The sequence below is a fragment of the Notolabrus celidotus genome, chromosome 13, assembly GCF_009762535.1.
Source record: "Notolabrus celidotus isolate fNotCel1 chromosome 13, fNotCel1.pri, whole genome shotgun sequence".
NCBI classification, from domain to species: Eukaryota; Metazoa; Chordata; class Actinopteri; order Labriformes; family Labridae; genus Notolabrus; species Notolabrus celidotus.
Window position 1 is genome coordinate 26,335,387 of NC_048284.1, and position 16,535 is coordinate 26,351,921.

General features: G+C 40.1%; 1 long non-coding RNA gene across 2 annotated transcripts; it reads right to left on the reverse strand.

The window, feature by feature from the left end:
- Positions 1–168: 168 nt before the first annotated feature.
- Positions 169–5,600, reverse strand: LOC117823711. Of its 2 annotated transcripts, XR_004633481.1 has the most exons (6): positions 5,411–5,592; positions 4,882–4,954; positions 4,364–4,686; positions 4,151–4,250; positions 442–562; positions 169–337 (listed from the first exon to the last, which is right to left on the reverse strand). It is a non-coding gene; the product is annotated as an uncharacterized LOC117823711 (long non-coding RNA). The 2 variants fall into 2 exon arrangements; XR_004633480.1 differs by having other exon boundaries at positions 442–4,250; positions 5,411–5,600.
- Between the last annotated feature and the right edge of the window lie 10,935 nt (positions 5,601–16,535).

The window sequence follows — 16,535 nt, forward strand, 5'->3', positions numbered from 1 at the left end:
GCAACAAAAATTCATATCAACCTCTATATGAAGTAAACATGCAAACTTGCTTTCCAAAGTTAAAATCCTCTTTGTGTGAATAGAGTGGAAGTGAATGGAGGGGAAAGTGTAGCAGTTAGAAAACCAAGTGTAGCAAGGTGGACCCAAAAGCACAACCAGAGGCAGATAAGCAGTTCAGTGAATTTATTGAAGGGAGCAAGGAGGGAAGGGATCCAGGGTCCAAGGCATGAGGAGGGAAATCAGAGGTGGGATTGAGGAGGAGGCTGGTCTGAAGTCTGGGGAGAGAGTATGGCAGCGTGGCAGTGATTGGGCGGTAGCACTGGGGCTCGTGGAGGTACTGGAAAATGGAAAACACAGAAGAGTTAGTCACAGGTACAAACAACACAGGGCTGGAAAACTTGAATATAGTAAAGAGAGAACTTGAGAGATCAGCCGAAATACCTATCTGATGGAGTAATAATCTGGCATTAGAGAAGCCTCACAGCAGGGCTTAAATGGTGGTGGTGATTACAGTGATCAGGTGCAGAAAGGAGCCGCCCAATCTCTGTGAGGATGAGAGAAACTCCACAAAAAGAAACCAACTTTAAAAAATTGCCAACTAAAACCAAAACATGTTACAATCACCATAGAAAGTATACCAAAGAAAATTGTGCACATTTGGCTCTTAATCCAAGATGAGTGTTCACGCATTGCTTCATGATGGTAACACTGATTGTAGTAATGCAGTTACAATATTGAAACACCTTCATAGCTATTTTAACAATGTTTAATATTTGGATTTCTCCATCAGTTATCTCAGGCCACCAGGGACAAATGCCCCCGACAACATAGCCTCTAGGATCACTGGGGCACTGAAACCCCTCCACCAGGTTAAGGTGGCGACCCATGAAGGGGTACATTAAAATAAATCTAAAAAAAAAGAAAAGAAAAAAAAAGACATAAAAAAACAAAAAGAAAAAAAGCCTACAATCAACACAAGTTGGGGAAAACCAAACTCTGTTAGGGGGGGAGAAAGAAAGGTAATGTGGAAAAGCAAACCAATGTTCCTGACCACGTGCTGCTCAATGACACAGAGAGACAAGAGACGTAAGTAATGGGAGGCTTTGCTGCTGGTTTGTTGCAGAGATTTGGAAGCACAGGATTCGAGAGGAGGCAGCTTTAGGTTGGCTGCAAACAGTAGGTGGATGCAGGTTTCCACCATTTACAGGTCAGAATGAAGGGTGATGGGTGCCATCAGAAGAGGAAGTTGAAGGTGTCAGCTGCTGATTTTTTTGGCTGGTGGAGATAGCTGTCTTGTGCACTCAAGTTTGAGGAAGCTCATGAGTCAGGAGCAGTTTGTGAAGTTGAAGGTGGAGGCAGTGGCTGCAGTTAGAAGTTACATTAGTTGGTGTTTGGCAGAAGATGGAGTTGAAAGGATGGACAGCAGCTTTAGTAAACACAATCTGTAGGTGAAGGCAATTGCAAGTTCCTATAAGAGACTTACGCTGAGTGAGGTGGCAAAAGATGTTTTAGGCGAAGTCTTTAGTTGGAGACAGCAGCTGAAGATGATGGGACAGGCAGCAGGCAGAGTTGGAGGTGGTGGGTTGTGATTTGTTGCAGTAGGTGTAGGGAGAGGGTTAGGCCTGGCAGGGGTTGGAGTTTGAGGTAGGGGCTGCAGTTGTTGGCCTCAAACAGGAGGTGGATGCAACTGTTTTTTGGCAGGTGGAGACAGTGTAGAAGGCACTGAAGGTGATTGTTGTTCACATGGCACTGTGGGAGGTAGTGATGCATATAGAAGCATAGGCTGCAGGTGGAGGGAGGCTACAGCTATAAGACACAATCTGTAAGGAAAGGCTGTAATATGTTGCTGGAGCAGATTCAAGTTGTAGCGTTGGCAACAGGTGTTTGTAAGAGAGTGCAGGTTGAGCCTGTTCTTTCGACTGTCAGCCAAAAACAGGTGAAGAGGCTTTGGTCAAAGACTGGTGGCTCTGCAGTGGCCTTGGTGGCAACACTTGCTGTAAAAGGCTGCAAGTGCAGGCAATGCTGATACATTATAAATGTTGTTGAAGTAGTTTTCAGTAGTTTGTGGATACAAAATCAAGGTAAAAGTGGATGCAGGTTTCAGGCAGTGGCTGGAAACGAAAGCATTGAAGACAACCTAGCTGTTCTATATGTGTTGCTAACAGATGTACAGGTTTATTTATCTGACACACTGTGTTGAACACAAGCTGCAGCTCACTTGGCCAATCTGCAGATAAGGCTGCTCAAGGTTGCAGTTAAAGGCACTGGAAGAAGCTGGAACACATTTCTACTCCTGCAGAGGTGGCAGGTGGGGTCAGCAGTTGCAGCTTGAAGCTGAAGTCTTCTGTTAGAGGCTGCAGATGTTGGTGTAGGCAACTTACCTTTAATATTGCTCAGGCTGATGTGAGGCTGACATTGCTTCATGAAAGAGGGAGCAGGAAGAGTTGATGATCAGTGGTTTCAAGCAGAGGCTGGAGGTGGAGCAACACATTGCTGATTTTTGGCAGTTGCTTCAGGTGGGGTGGCAGCTGCAGACATTGGTTAGATCTGGAGTTTGAAGTAGAATCTGGATGAGTTGGTGGCTTATGTTGGGCTGCAGCTGTCTGCCATGAACTGCAGTGGAGGCACCTGCAGTTCATGGCAGAAGCTAGCAGGGAAAGAAGGAGGCGAGAGGAGTCAGCAGTTTGCTTTTTGAAGTTGCAGGTTTTGGCATTGGCTGCTGATGAGTAGCAGAGACTACAGTTGGAAACAACCTCCGTGGTTGGTGTTCAGCAGAGGTTAGAGATGGAGGAATGATTGTTGCTTACAGGAGGTTTTTCAGGTCCCTGGTCGGTACATGATTTGAAGGCAGTCGATGCATCTGTCTTTCATTTTGTGCTGGTCAAGGTAACTGTTGATCTGTTCTGGCAGAGGATGCAGGTGGAGGCAATGGATTCAGAGTGCTGGCAGAGTTGGTAGGTGGAGTCAATGCACCAGAGCACCAGTTTACTGGCCGTAACTTGAATGGTAGGCACCTTTTTTCGATTGGCACAGGTGGAGCTGGAGATGCAACTGCAGGTGGAGGTAGTTGCTTGCAGAGGCTTGAGTTGGACAATCAGGATGAAGTCTTCCTCCGGATATTATCCAGGTGGAGACATAGGCATATTTTCCCTGACAGGCTGCAGGTGGAGGCGGCTGAGTGTTGTCAGCAGAGGAGGCAGGTAGAGTCAATTGCTCAATTTGCTAGAGTCCACGAGTGGAGACTGGACTGCTGAACAGTGACAAAGGTTGGAGATTGAGACATGGGCTGCAGCTATCAGCTGCAACTTTCAGGTGTAAGCTGACGATTTTCATCAAAAGTTACAGTTGAGAGCAATGACTGCTAATATTTGGCAGGTGGAGACCTGCGAGATATTAGCAGTCATTGCACGCTTAAGGTGGCAGGCAGAGGCTTGAGTAGAAGACAGTGAATGCAACAGTTTTTAACATTTTGATGGTGGAGGTAGAGGCTGATGGATTAATGCAAAGGCTGGAGATGGAGGTTGACATATTTCTTTTCCATGTGCAGCAGTTTGGTGGTAAAAAGCTGCTGGCACATGTTTGAGGTCGCAGATGTGTTTTTTAAAGATGGAGGCAGGATGGAGGTTTAGCTTGGTGGCTGTCTAGTTTCCAGATTTTACATGGAGGAGGCAGGAACATTTTTAGAGGCTTACGGTGGAGGCTTGTCTTTGTACCTTGGAATTTTTTTGGTTTTTCGTAAGTTTTTTTTGGTCTGGCTGTAAGAGATTTTCTGAGAGGTTTTCTGTGAAACTTACAACTACAATACTTATCTTAACTCATACTATAACATACTATAACACTTACGTTAACTCATGCTATAACACTTATCTTAACTCATACTATAACATACTATAACACTTATCTTAACTCATACTATAACATTTACTTATCTTAACTTTTACTCAAAACTACAATATTTACAAGTCCTATACTTAAAACTACAATATTTACAGGTCTAAACTCAACAGCTAAAGTAAAGACTTTAAGTCTTAACTCGCTTTCTAGGTTGAGTCTCGGGCTGTGGTTCACCAGAGACATCCACATCATAAAGAGGAGGATTAACTCCAACTTCGTATGAGACGTTCACATTAACAAGTCCATTTTCATCTACCGTTTCAGTGAACGCAGGATGATTCAGGCGCTCCCACAGCTTCTACTTTATGCGTCGTCCTAGATCCAGACTGTAAGGACGAAGACGACCATCCTTGTACCTGCAGAAGAGACCAAAATAAATCTTGGTTATAACAAAATACAAAAGTTATAAAAACAAAAGAAATTTGGGATATAGATAGATGTAGATTCCAGATATTTGACACAAACATACCTGAGCATGTCATCTACCACAGAGTGGTAAATCTGCTGGTACTCTGGCACTGTATAACCATGGATCATCAGTGGACTGTCGGCTGGAGGAGCTGTGGAGGGCTGGGTGCTGGGGACCACATTGGAGACCGAAGTCAGCTCAGCTGGTGGAATCATGGACTGAGGCCTCTGGACCGGAGGAGAAACAACAGCATCATGGGTGGAGTGCTGAGGAGCAGGATCCCGGGTCAGCTCTGCAAGATGCTCTGAAGAAGAGGGGCGTGCCACGGAGGCCCGCTTCCTCTTCTTTCTGGCAGCAGGAGCTGAGTGACGGGGATTTGAATCCTGGACAGGGTTATAAAAAAACGAGAGGATCTAAGTCTCCAGTAAAGTTCTTAGCAACAGATCTCAACAATTTCACAAAAAACTAGATAAATAAGTGGAAATGATCAAGCTTCAAGTAAACAAGCGCATCTGGATTCTCTGTCATGGTACACAAATCTGTATTTTTTCTCAAAGTACGAACATCTAATGTCTTACCTGGTCGCTCCTGCAGCATGAGCAGGGCTCTCCTGGTCTGACTGGGATCCTGAGGCTGACGAGGAACATCACACTACAACAGAAAACACGTGTTGGTACAAAGCTTTGATACAGTAAAACTGAATATTCAGAAAGGGTAATACACAAAATGTTGTTCGACTGTTTATGATTTTTGAGTGCTTTAAAAGCAGCAATTCACTATTGCAATATTTTTAACATTACATTTTGTAAAAGATGTTCTCTTAAAGTCGGGGCCTCAGGGTCAGTTTGGTTAACAAATAAGTTTAAGTTTTACTCCCAGTCACACTGACATACTTGATATAATGGTTAAAATCTCAGCTCTGAGTTAAATTGTTCTAAATATATTTGTGTATTTATTAGATCTATAAAATATAACATTATTGCACCTTGATACCACAACAAATCGCCTTTTAAATGAAAAGAAAATACCCTTTGATTAAGTCTAGCTTTAGCAGTATACATCATCATACAGTAAAGACCAGAGATGGTCAAAAAGTTCAAATCTCACATTCTCCATGTCAGAGGTTGGTAGTTTGTCTCTTGTCACTTGCAGGGGTCTTTAATCTTTGTCACAGTGGAACAAATCCGCAGGAAAAGAGTGAAATTCACCGAAAATCATCGAGTGAAAGTCTTGAAAAACGTTTTCTTGCTGTTTGAGGTTTGTTTATGTTTGAATACTATCTTGATATAAAGAGGAACCATGGCAACAATGGAATGCTTCGGAACCAGGAGAACTTGGGGATGCTCCTCCACAGGTATCTTTTTACAGGCTGCGCGCACACTTATCCATCAACATTACAAAGACCAAATAAACACAACTACTGACAGTTGCATAATTTAAAAACACCTCCAAAGTGTGGTTCATCAAAAATATTTGTATAAAATGCAAAATCAGTTTTCTAAAACATTAAGACAGAGTCCGCCATGGGTTACATTAGTGAGCGTGACCTATGAGCGATCATTAAACATGCCCAAACTGCGGTTCCTTTTTTTCACTCAGGACTGTTAATATATACTTCTAAATGTATTTAATATTTATAACAATACATAGCTGCAGGACAAATATGTAGGTCTGCATATCGAGGGAGGTGCTGTGCGTAAAGCTCGATCCCATGTGCGTAATTTACGCATTTGGCACAGCCGCGTGATCTTGCTTCGTCATCAAATTTACCCACACAACTACAGGCTCAATTCATGTGGCCACTTACATGTAAGCAAAGTGTGCTGTTACACACTCAACCTATGGCGTGATAAAATAAGATTTAACTTTGTTTTCGTCTCTATGATATATCCAACTCTATCCGAGCTGAAGATACATCTTCATTCAACAGAATCCGACGGAAGATTGAAATATTAGTTTTAATCCTGTCAAATGTTAACTTTATTAATTAATAGTAGCCTAATGATAATTAGAATGGTAAATAATATGCAGACAGGAAAACTATTGACACGCGATATCCTACAATAATCCAAAGTTTATTGCAACCTGACTCTGCTGCATGACTGACCCTGCTCTGAGAAACATCAGCATCGAGTCAGTGTCCTGACTTTCATCGTCCTCAAACAGATGTAACATAAAATCATACACCTTACACTTATTTTTGTAGCATAAAGTCACAAATAATGCATAACTGCTGTCCGTATTGAGGTTTACATTAATAATGAGCTATAGGTTTAGGAAAAGTGGATAGTAGCAATTAACCCTACAAGAAATATTCTGTATAATTATTTTTCAATCATCGGAATATCATGTTTGATTAAAACTTTCAATACAGGAAGATTGATGAGCCTAAATACTGTGAATCATCAGTTTTAACTGGCCATCTGACCTGCATGTGATATATAATGTATGCCATTTTTCAGGGCTGTAGTCAGTGATTCCCTTTGATGAATCATTTGTAAATGTTTTACCAGCATTTCCAAGGTTTAGATTCTAGTTATATTCAGTCCCATGATTAGGTGGTGTATTATCAATTCATAGTATATTTTCCCGAGCAACAAGTGAAACAAAACTTAAGAGTCATTCTTAATGAAAGTTATTTTTTTGACCATTTTAAACAAAGACAAACATGCTTTGGATATTTTTCTCAAATATTGAATGTGCCAAACAAGTCCTTTTTTATTGAGTCCTGAATTGTCAACAGAATCCTTCAAGAGGACATGAATCTTTCATATGTCCCAACAACAACATTATATCTGAGCTTAAAGTACAGGGACAAGGGAGTCATTCCAAACCTGTAATTACAGACTAACACCACTAGATGTCAGTAGAGCTCCATTAAACACAGAGATAACTTCCCTGCAGTGATTTATTCGGGCCTGAGATGTACAAATCACTGGCTGAGACCATTAAATCTGCTTATTCCAGGGACCAATTATCACAGTTTAGTTACCTGCTCTCACCCTGGAGAGCTGCAAAGTAACTTCAACAGGAGGAATTAACCCCAGGCCTCAAACCACAAAACTTACTTTCAGCAATACGACGAAACCTGAAGTTAAAGCCTGAGTCTTCCCATAAAAAATGCATGTCAGCCTCAATTTGTGACTCTGCAGAAATGTTTGCTTGGGATGCATGAGGACATCATTTTCATTTTTAAGCAGTTTTATTAGTTAAGAACCAAAGTAATCTTCCTCCTCCCCGGAGTATCCCAGACTCTTTTCACACTCCAGTTCTCTTACCATCTTTCTCCATTTCCGTGGGAATTAAATTTGCACTCTGCCAGGATTTATGGCTTCACCTCTTCCCATCTGGTTTGTTTAGGTTGGTCCAAATTAGAAATCGTGTTGCAGTTTTTTATTTGCTCAGTTTTTTTCCCATTAGGAACTGACAACAGCATTTAAGCAGCCTATTTGTAATCAGTCACACGATTGCTCGGGTCAGCTGTTTATCGGATGAAACATTATTAATCCTGAGCTGTCAAAAGTTATGGATTTCTGAAAAGGGTAGGAGCAAAAACACTTGGATGCATCAGTTGTGTCTTAGGAAAAGGTTACTGCTATCATGTGATGTTGCAAGTCATTGAACTTTAAGAGCTTGCCGGTCCCATGATCTCATGCTATGTTAATACATTGATTTTTGTAGAATTCCAGATCACTAAAAAAAAGATAAACTAAAAATACTCCCAATAAAGGCAAAGACTTTCCCACAGTTAATATTTACAACAGATTCCTCTGTGACTTTGCACCACAAAGTCACGGTCTGGAAAGCATCAGGACTGGTGGAAGGAAAATTACGGCAGTCAGACAAAGCGAGTAAATCAAGTTTTTTATGGGTTCTTTAAAAGACAGTGCATTTTAAAAATTGGATTCTCACCTTTCATTGCCCTCTCCAGGATTCACTTTAAAGTGGCGTGAAATCACTGATGTCAGGCTGACTGCAGAGCCATGGTTTCATGCAGATCTGATTTCATTGGAGCATTATCAAATGTCTGCCAGCATCCAAAACCAAGAAGTGGAACAATTTGGGATGCGTCTAACCTGCATCGCATAATGTGTAAAGGAATGAATCAGCAACAGGTTTGTGGGTGTTTTCAATTGTCTGTCTTTGGGGGACAGTTGTTTCTGTTCAAATGAAAGCCTTTTGATTTGCATGCCCAGACTAGACTGACATTTTTGGAAATCTGTTGCAAGGAAAAGATGCATCAATGTCAATTGGTAACAAGGTAAAACATTGAAGAAGTGATGGCATGGGTTGTGTCCTGGGTGAGTTTTGAATGTCATACATGCTGGACAATGGCCCATTTGTGATGTTATAAGTCTGTTTACTGACATGTTGCTGCTAATCATACATAAAGAACTTTATGATTTTTCTGATCTTTAATTGAAGCTATTTATTTGGACGTAACTAAATAACTTTTATTATTTAAAAGTGTATTATTCTATTTTATTTAAATGAGGGCTGTTAGTCTTAACACCTGCTATTTTAGTCAAGCTGCTGCAACATCTTCCTGCTTCCTCTGTGATATAATATAACATCACTGCCCTTTTTTAATGGCACAGTTCACCTTAGACAACTTCTAGATGACTCAGATGACAAGTCAAAAGTAGTTTTCACTTTGTGTCACTGTGACTGGGTGATATTTTAATGAATGGAATTAAGTAATTAAAGTATCACCTTTGAGTTTGAGCTATCAACCACAAGCTAAGCAACAGGTGGAGCTAATCAATGGTTTGTAATTAACAGAGGTGTAGGGATACATTCATTTCATATTGGCGATGAACATCGACAGCGATGCACTCTCAACCCACATCAGACCCATTCATATGAGAATAACTACGTTTGCAGACTCCAATCTGCAGCGCAGTTCAAACACCTTGAAGATAAACTAAGTTAAATAAGAATAAATTATCAAATGAAGTTTCTTTTCATCAATTTTGGCTTCACTTAAGTGCACAGTGGCACACTTTCTCAATGTGTCTCATTTGTATGAGCTCAATCTCTCTCTCATGAGTAGTTTTAAATCATAAAGGAAATAATCTATCGAAATTCTGACGCTTACAGAAAGACCTAACAGGAAATAAGAGATAAATAAATAAACATGAGCTCTGAAGACATCACAGACCCTAATGGTGTTAGTGTAGAGCTGCAGTTCTTAGAGTAAACTCACACATTGTAGATATAGCAGGGTTGAACTCTCTCCACTGTGACAGGATGATCAGCGCCAAGACATATTTGCTCATTTTGTTTCAATTTTCCAAAAGGCATCAATATGTTGGGTAGCAGGGGGAAAGCCTTACATGCTGTGTCTATCATACTCACCAGTGTGCTGCATGTCCTTGCACAAGAGAGGGAAACACAAGTTCAAAGGGTTTCTTGACTGAGGGTTTTAATTGTGTCGTATTTAACATGATGCTTCCCCCGTGAAACCTCTACAAAAACACTGAACTGAGTAATGTAAGCTGTATGTACACTGTGTTTACATGTGGAGTTGTGTTCAATGTGTACTTGTTTCTGTTTCATGCTAAGCAGAGCAATCTCCCAGCTTTAAGTGATATCATGTCGCGTTCCCTTTCAGCACTGTCCCTTTTACACCCTGGGTGATATGAGCTCCACTGTGAACGTGAATCATCTCTCTCACTGGCTCATTGCTTCCAGGTTTTTACTGCCTCACACACTTTTCAGCATGACTGTAGGAGTGTTGTTATGAGCTCTGCAAAACACAGGAACAAACATGGGAAGGATCAAAGAGGCGATGAATCAATAAAGCAGACTGCATATTAATTTAAAGTTCACATCAGCTCAATGGTGATAGAGGCTCAGTAAAATAAAGACATCCATCTTTTTAATTTTTCCTCTCTTTGCTTTGACCCTTCATTCCGGTCACTAACCACCATCACACAGTGCATTACCAACTTTTCTTCAACTTGCATTGACTCCTCACACAATGTGACACTCTAACAAATGTCTCCACACTGACATGCCCAGGAGTTACTGTGCTTACTGTGTGCTCTAACTCAAGGTTAGTCACACTGAATGGCTGAGTTAGTAAATTATGATATTACTCTAAACCCTTTTGCCCATTGGATAAAACAATCAAACAGAGCTGAATATTTGGAAAATAACTCATTCTATCTGTGAGTAGGTCTTAAAAGAAAGACTCAAAACTTCTGTATTGGCAGGAGACAGACAATCCAACTAAAATATCCAAAAGGCTTAACTCTTTATGGCATGCAGTGCCCATTACAGACTTAAGATTACTGATGCAAGGCCTTTCAAGCCCTCTATCCTCACATGGCACATAAAGCGGTTAATAATGCTAATAGCTTAAAATGAAGTGTGACCTTAATTTCAGAAAGAGGTAGACAAAAGCAGACTTACTACATTCCTGCTGGCTCCCCTGCCAACTGGAAGGATAACTTTGATGTTAGCTGTAGCTAGCTAGCTAATAAAGCTAAGGTTGGCACAGTGACTGATGTTAAACACTGCCTTTGAATTAATTTTCAAAAATAGGTCATATGAGCACTCACTGGATGCATATGATGTCGCTTTTAAAGCTACATTTCTCAGACTAGAAGTGAGCATCCTCACAAAATCCTCACTGTAAAACTAGCCCAAGAATACTCTCTGTACTTTGTGGCTTCCTAGCTGTCATACTTGGTGGTATTGTTAAACCATAACTTTCCACTTTTCTGTTGCTGCAACAGAAAAGGACTCATGGATAAGGACCAACCACAGACTGTATAAATATTGGACGTAGTATCCATGATATCACCCAACTGTTCCTGAGCACTGTTTTGAAGCCAATCGTCGGCGGCAGCCATATTGGAAATGCTGAGCTCAACCAGGCATAGTGTGACGTAAAGAGGCGGGGTTTGAGCCTCCCAGCCAACAGCTATGTGTTCCCATCTGGGAGTAAAGTCAGTCATGTCCTTATTTGGGCAAAAAACTTGTAATCTTAATATCTTCTGAACCGTTGCGTTAGAAAAAAATTCACCCCCTCTACAGTGTGTGCCGATAGAGAAATTAGCTACGTAGAGCCAAGCCGTTTTTTGAACCAGGCTGTAAACGTGTCGTATTTTAACACCCCGTGATGTGTAGATGCAGAATGAACCTCGTGACACTGGCCAGCTTGGATAGTAATTTGATTTATTACAATCAAACAGCACAAGTTTCAAACAAGCATCGCGACTGCTAGGAGGACGACCAGGCCAGATGAAGTCGTCTGTCCTCTTTCTCCAAAGTCCGTCTTATAAAGGGTGTAGGTGTCACAACACACACATATATGGACATCAATACCAGTATAGCATTAGCTGCTATTTGACTCTATTTCTGAAAACCTTGCTCTGAACATGTCAGAGATGTCAACTGTCACTGTCAATCACATTTATGGTCTAGGTGAACGTGATCTTCTTTTAGACCTTCCTGGAGACTTCTGGAGCCATTCTACAATAACACATTCTTGAAACCTCCTGAAGTTATTTTAAACAATACAGACTAGCAACATATACTTAATCTTATGTGGTTAAATATTAGATACTTCACATGTTTATTAATGCTGCAAAGATCTCTTTTTTTTATTGGTGTGTATGTGGTTTCCGGTGTTTCTGCAGCCAACCTCAAGCTGACTCTCAATTAATTGCAGTTTATGACACTTCCGCATGGGCTTCATATTTTAAGAACGGTGGTTGCCGCTTGAGTCCACAGCAATGCTGCCTCCAATTAGCTTCCAGCTAATGTAGAAACCAGCAAAAAAGAGGAGTTGAGGCTTTTGCCTAGCTGCCTGACAAAAAGCAACATTAAGCTCACCTGTCATTCAAATCAGCCATGTCCTTGATTGTATGTGATCATGCATAACCCTTAACCTTCTAATATCAAAATTATTAAGTCATGAAAAATGAATAATCTTAGGTAAAGTTGTCATGATGGAGAAATCATTCTTCAACACTGAAGGTGAACGCTTGGCAAGAGCTGGAGAGAAAAGGGTCATACTGCCCCCTGTGGAGAAACTGATTCCTTTAATTTATTTCGTTGATTTTTCCAATACATGTGCGAGTAGTGTTTTTTAAACACAAAACTCACTGTGCTTTATTATAACACTCAAATCAATGAACCATCTACAGAGAATGTTTTTTAAAAAAAGCCTGTTTTTGCAGCGTGTAGTTAATTACTTCATCTGACATCTACCAAGTAGCAGTGGTTTCTAAATTGAAAAGTATCTACATAGAAATACTTAACCTTTATGTTGATCATCATGTTTAATTTGTGGTTCATTTATTTCAGTCAACCAGATTTGATTAGTGAAAGCTAAAAATGACTTCATGCTCCAAATTCTTTGAAATATATTTCCTACTACAGCTTCATGTAAACCCCTTCAGTGTGCAGAAATGAAAATCTTGACAAGCATGCATAGTATAGTTGCACAATCACTGTTCGTGGGTGGAGCTGTCAATTAAAACATCTTAACATGCTGGTTTCCAAACAGAGGAATCGTGTGAATTGAAAGAGGCTTTGAAACCTACGTCAGAGCATAATATGACGAGCAGCCGGATCCTTCAAGGTAAGCTAAGACAGCCCTGACTGCTTTACAGTAACACAAAGGAAACGAGGTGGCATCTCTCCTCAGCATGAGAGAGGCAGAGAATATTAAATACAATTTCACGGGATATTTGGACACCAGCTGTGCTGATAAAAGGCTTTCATTGCTTACTCTGCTTTTGGGTGGATTTTGCAACCATTGTATCCAAAGCAGAATGGAGAGCCAGAAAAGGACACAAGAGCATCAGGGTTTATGCGCCTTTTACAGTTTGCCGGCTGCAGCAGATGCATTTGAAGTGTTAATAAAGAGCAAATCACGATGCAGGGGAAATAAACAACCCAATGTGGTGCATGCATGTGTGTGAAGGTATTTCAGAAGCATGATGCACATGAAGTCCAGTGTTCAAACAAGTGTGTGTTTGTCATTATCAACTCCTAGTTTTGAGCAAAAGAACAAAAAAACACACACACCATGTATCCTGATCACCACCTCTGACTTTCCAAGGTGTTTATCTGCTCTTATCAATCCTCTCCTTGCCAAAGAAACCGTCTGTCACACAAATTCATTTCCTATGTTTGCATTCGAAGCCCAGACATCAAAACATCTAGTTAACTCAGGGCCTCACTGTTTGTATGGGCACATTAAAGCAGCTCATTATAACTGGATCAACAGAGCAAAAGGGCAAGGATGTAATAATATTCACTGTGAGCAAAGAGAGACGTGTACTGCGAGTCAGAAAAACTTATTTGTGACTGTATTGGCACTTGTTACTGTGCTGTGCAATTTGAATCTGAATCATTTCTATACACTCCAACTATTTACTTGACACGAAACCTTTCAATCAGGTCAAACTCACATACCTGTCATGTGCTGCGTGAGCACTTCAGTATGTTACTGAGGGGAAGTTATTGATGTACATGTAAGGTGAAACACTTACCAAACATTAGCTGAAATTATAAAGATAGCACGAAAGCCATACACCATATAACATATTTTGACTTATAAGATTTATTTAGTTTACAGGGTTCAAAATTGTTCATCTGTATCCTTAGATTCATACTAGACCCACCTTTACTGCCTTTTCTCTTAATAAAACATAGTAATTAAGCATCCCAATCAATCCAATTGATTAGGATTTACACACAGAGTGCCTCAGTGATTATATTAATGCTGTGTAAAGGATATCAGGAGGCAATTTACATCCAGATCTGGCTCTTTTAATCAGTGTGGACCACTTGCTGCTTTTAATGCAGCATAAACAAAAATGTCTGTGGCATGTCGACCCAGCAAGGTTGTTTGTGTATTCTCACATCACTTCACAAGGTTGACCTCATGATTTATTTATCTTGTTTGTTGCTGTTGGAGGAAGGATTAAGCTTGTCACGTTGGATATAATAGGATGAAGCAGAGAGAGTGCAGGAGCCAGGAGTAACAGTGGCATCCACCATGAAGTGAATCTCGCCTTTTTGATCAAGCTGATAACTCTGAAGAAATTCTAATCTTTGTTTTGGGTTTGATGACAATCCCGATGAACTAGGATGATAGCAGTGAACAATAACAGATGGAATCAATGCTTTCTTTTCAGTCTAGTATTTTTATTACAAAAGTTTTTGCAAGTTTAAATTGAAAATGAAGGAACCTTTGCAAGAAGAATATTCAACTCTTTTAGAAATCTTCGTGCTCTTCTCCGGATGTATTATTCATTTAAACAGATCATCACAATTTGAACTCAGAAATGTTTCATGTTTTTTAAACTTTTATGGTTTTAAGACATCACTTCATGCTTTTATTCAACAGGCTTTCAACACTGAAGTATATTTCAATGCCTTAACAGCTTAAGTGCTTCATGCTGGGCCTGTTTGGGTTGAGCATGTGGATGGGGCTGTATATTAATACACTCCCTGATAAAAGATCCCAAAAGTCGGTACAATTTACAGCAGAACTTGTTCTTGTGTTGAATAGAAAGATCAATTATTCTTGTGTTAGTGTTTGTTACATTTTCTTTCTTTTTTTTTAATACTCTTTTTTATTGATTTTTCAATTTTACAAACACAAACATTGTAACAAAATAAAACAAAACACATAGAAAACATAAAAAGTCCCACCCCAAACTAACAAAGAGCGCTGCGCTGTACATATACACAAGACAAATAAGTAAATGAAAAGACGACAGGAGACAGGTAAACATAGAGCACATATAAGAAATAAATTAAAGGGCAAACATTCCTCATCCTCCAGGCGCAGATGATAGGTTATGTCAAAGACGTAGTGTCCGAGTCAAAGGAGTTGTCTGGAGCATGGTTAAATAGACAGAAAGAGGGAGTCAGCGAAATCTGTTTACCAATCGCCTCCTGGATCACAGAGTTACATTTTCTATCTCTGCTAATCCTGTAAATAATGATGCAAGAGCCACATTTTTATCACACTAATTGCTGTGACAGAAGGCTCGTTTGAGAGAAAATATAAGACATATATTTTAATTTTCTAGTCAAAATAAGGATAAAGATAACTTTAATGTCTACGTTTTGGAGGAATTTGTCATTGACTTGAGCAAATAAAAACACAAGGAAACCCATTACTCAGGAGACACATTTTTCACTAATAATTTCAGGAACAAAAACACAACAAAAATTGAAACTGACACAATATAACTACATTAGAAGAGGTATTAAAAAAAAACATGAGATGGCATCATTGCCACATACTAAAGCTGTATTATTTGCCCAGTTTTTATAATTTTATTAAAGTCTCATGCCAGCAACTGGTTTTTAAATGTTTGCAAAACTTAGCACTGAAAATTTCATGCAAATCTGCCACCAGGCAAAATAGGGACAACCAGGACACAAACCTAAGCCTAACCTTAACCCTAGTGGCAAATGTAAAATTGCACACAACCCGTAAAACTTACCTAGGGTAGCTGGCTTTTTCCACAGCTGGTCATCAGGTGGAGCTCTCAAATGTTTTGGCTTCACCCAAGATCTGTTGTCCTGGCCATGATTTTATACAGTCTATATGGTATACACCAATAAAGAAGGTGAAGCCATATTTCAAGATGAGGCAAACTTTGCAGCATGAGGAGAGGTTGGATCATACTACTGAGGTAGTTTAGAGCTAAATTTCATTCAACCTATAGCTTTCAAATTTATAATTCTCTCACCAGAAACCAGAGTTCATCTATGACTTAACCATATTTAATTTAGGAGTGAGTTCAGTATGAGTGAACTTTTTATTTATTCAAACATCCAAGAAAAGGTTGTGAAACAAGCAAAATCTTTACAGATTACACTTTGTAAGATTAGTCTCTGTCATGATGTCTTCACATGTTTCAAAGGGATGTAAAGCGTCTGGACCCTTGTGGTGGGGAAGAAGGATGTAATCAGGGGTGTACATTAAAAACCAAACACTAATAAGACGAGCTGTAAGAGACTGACGGAGGCTCACAATGATCCACACTGTAATGACAAACTGACAGAGCAGAGAGGAGAGATACAGTCGACAGCAGGAGGGTGATTGAGCAGGAGGATGACTCTCATGATCAGCTGATCGCAGAAGAGATAGTCACAGAGAGAGAGACACAGACTGTTTTGAATGAATGAGTAACTGATCTCCGGCGTGAACTTTTGCTGAGCCTCTTGTGTAACTGTGCGAAGCGAAAGT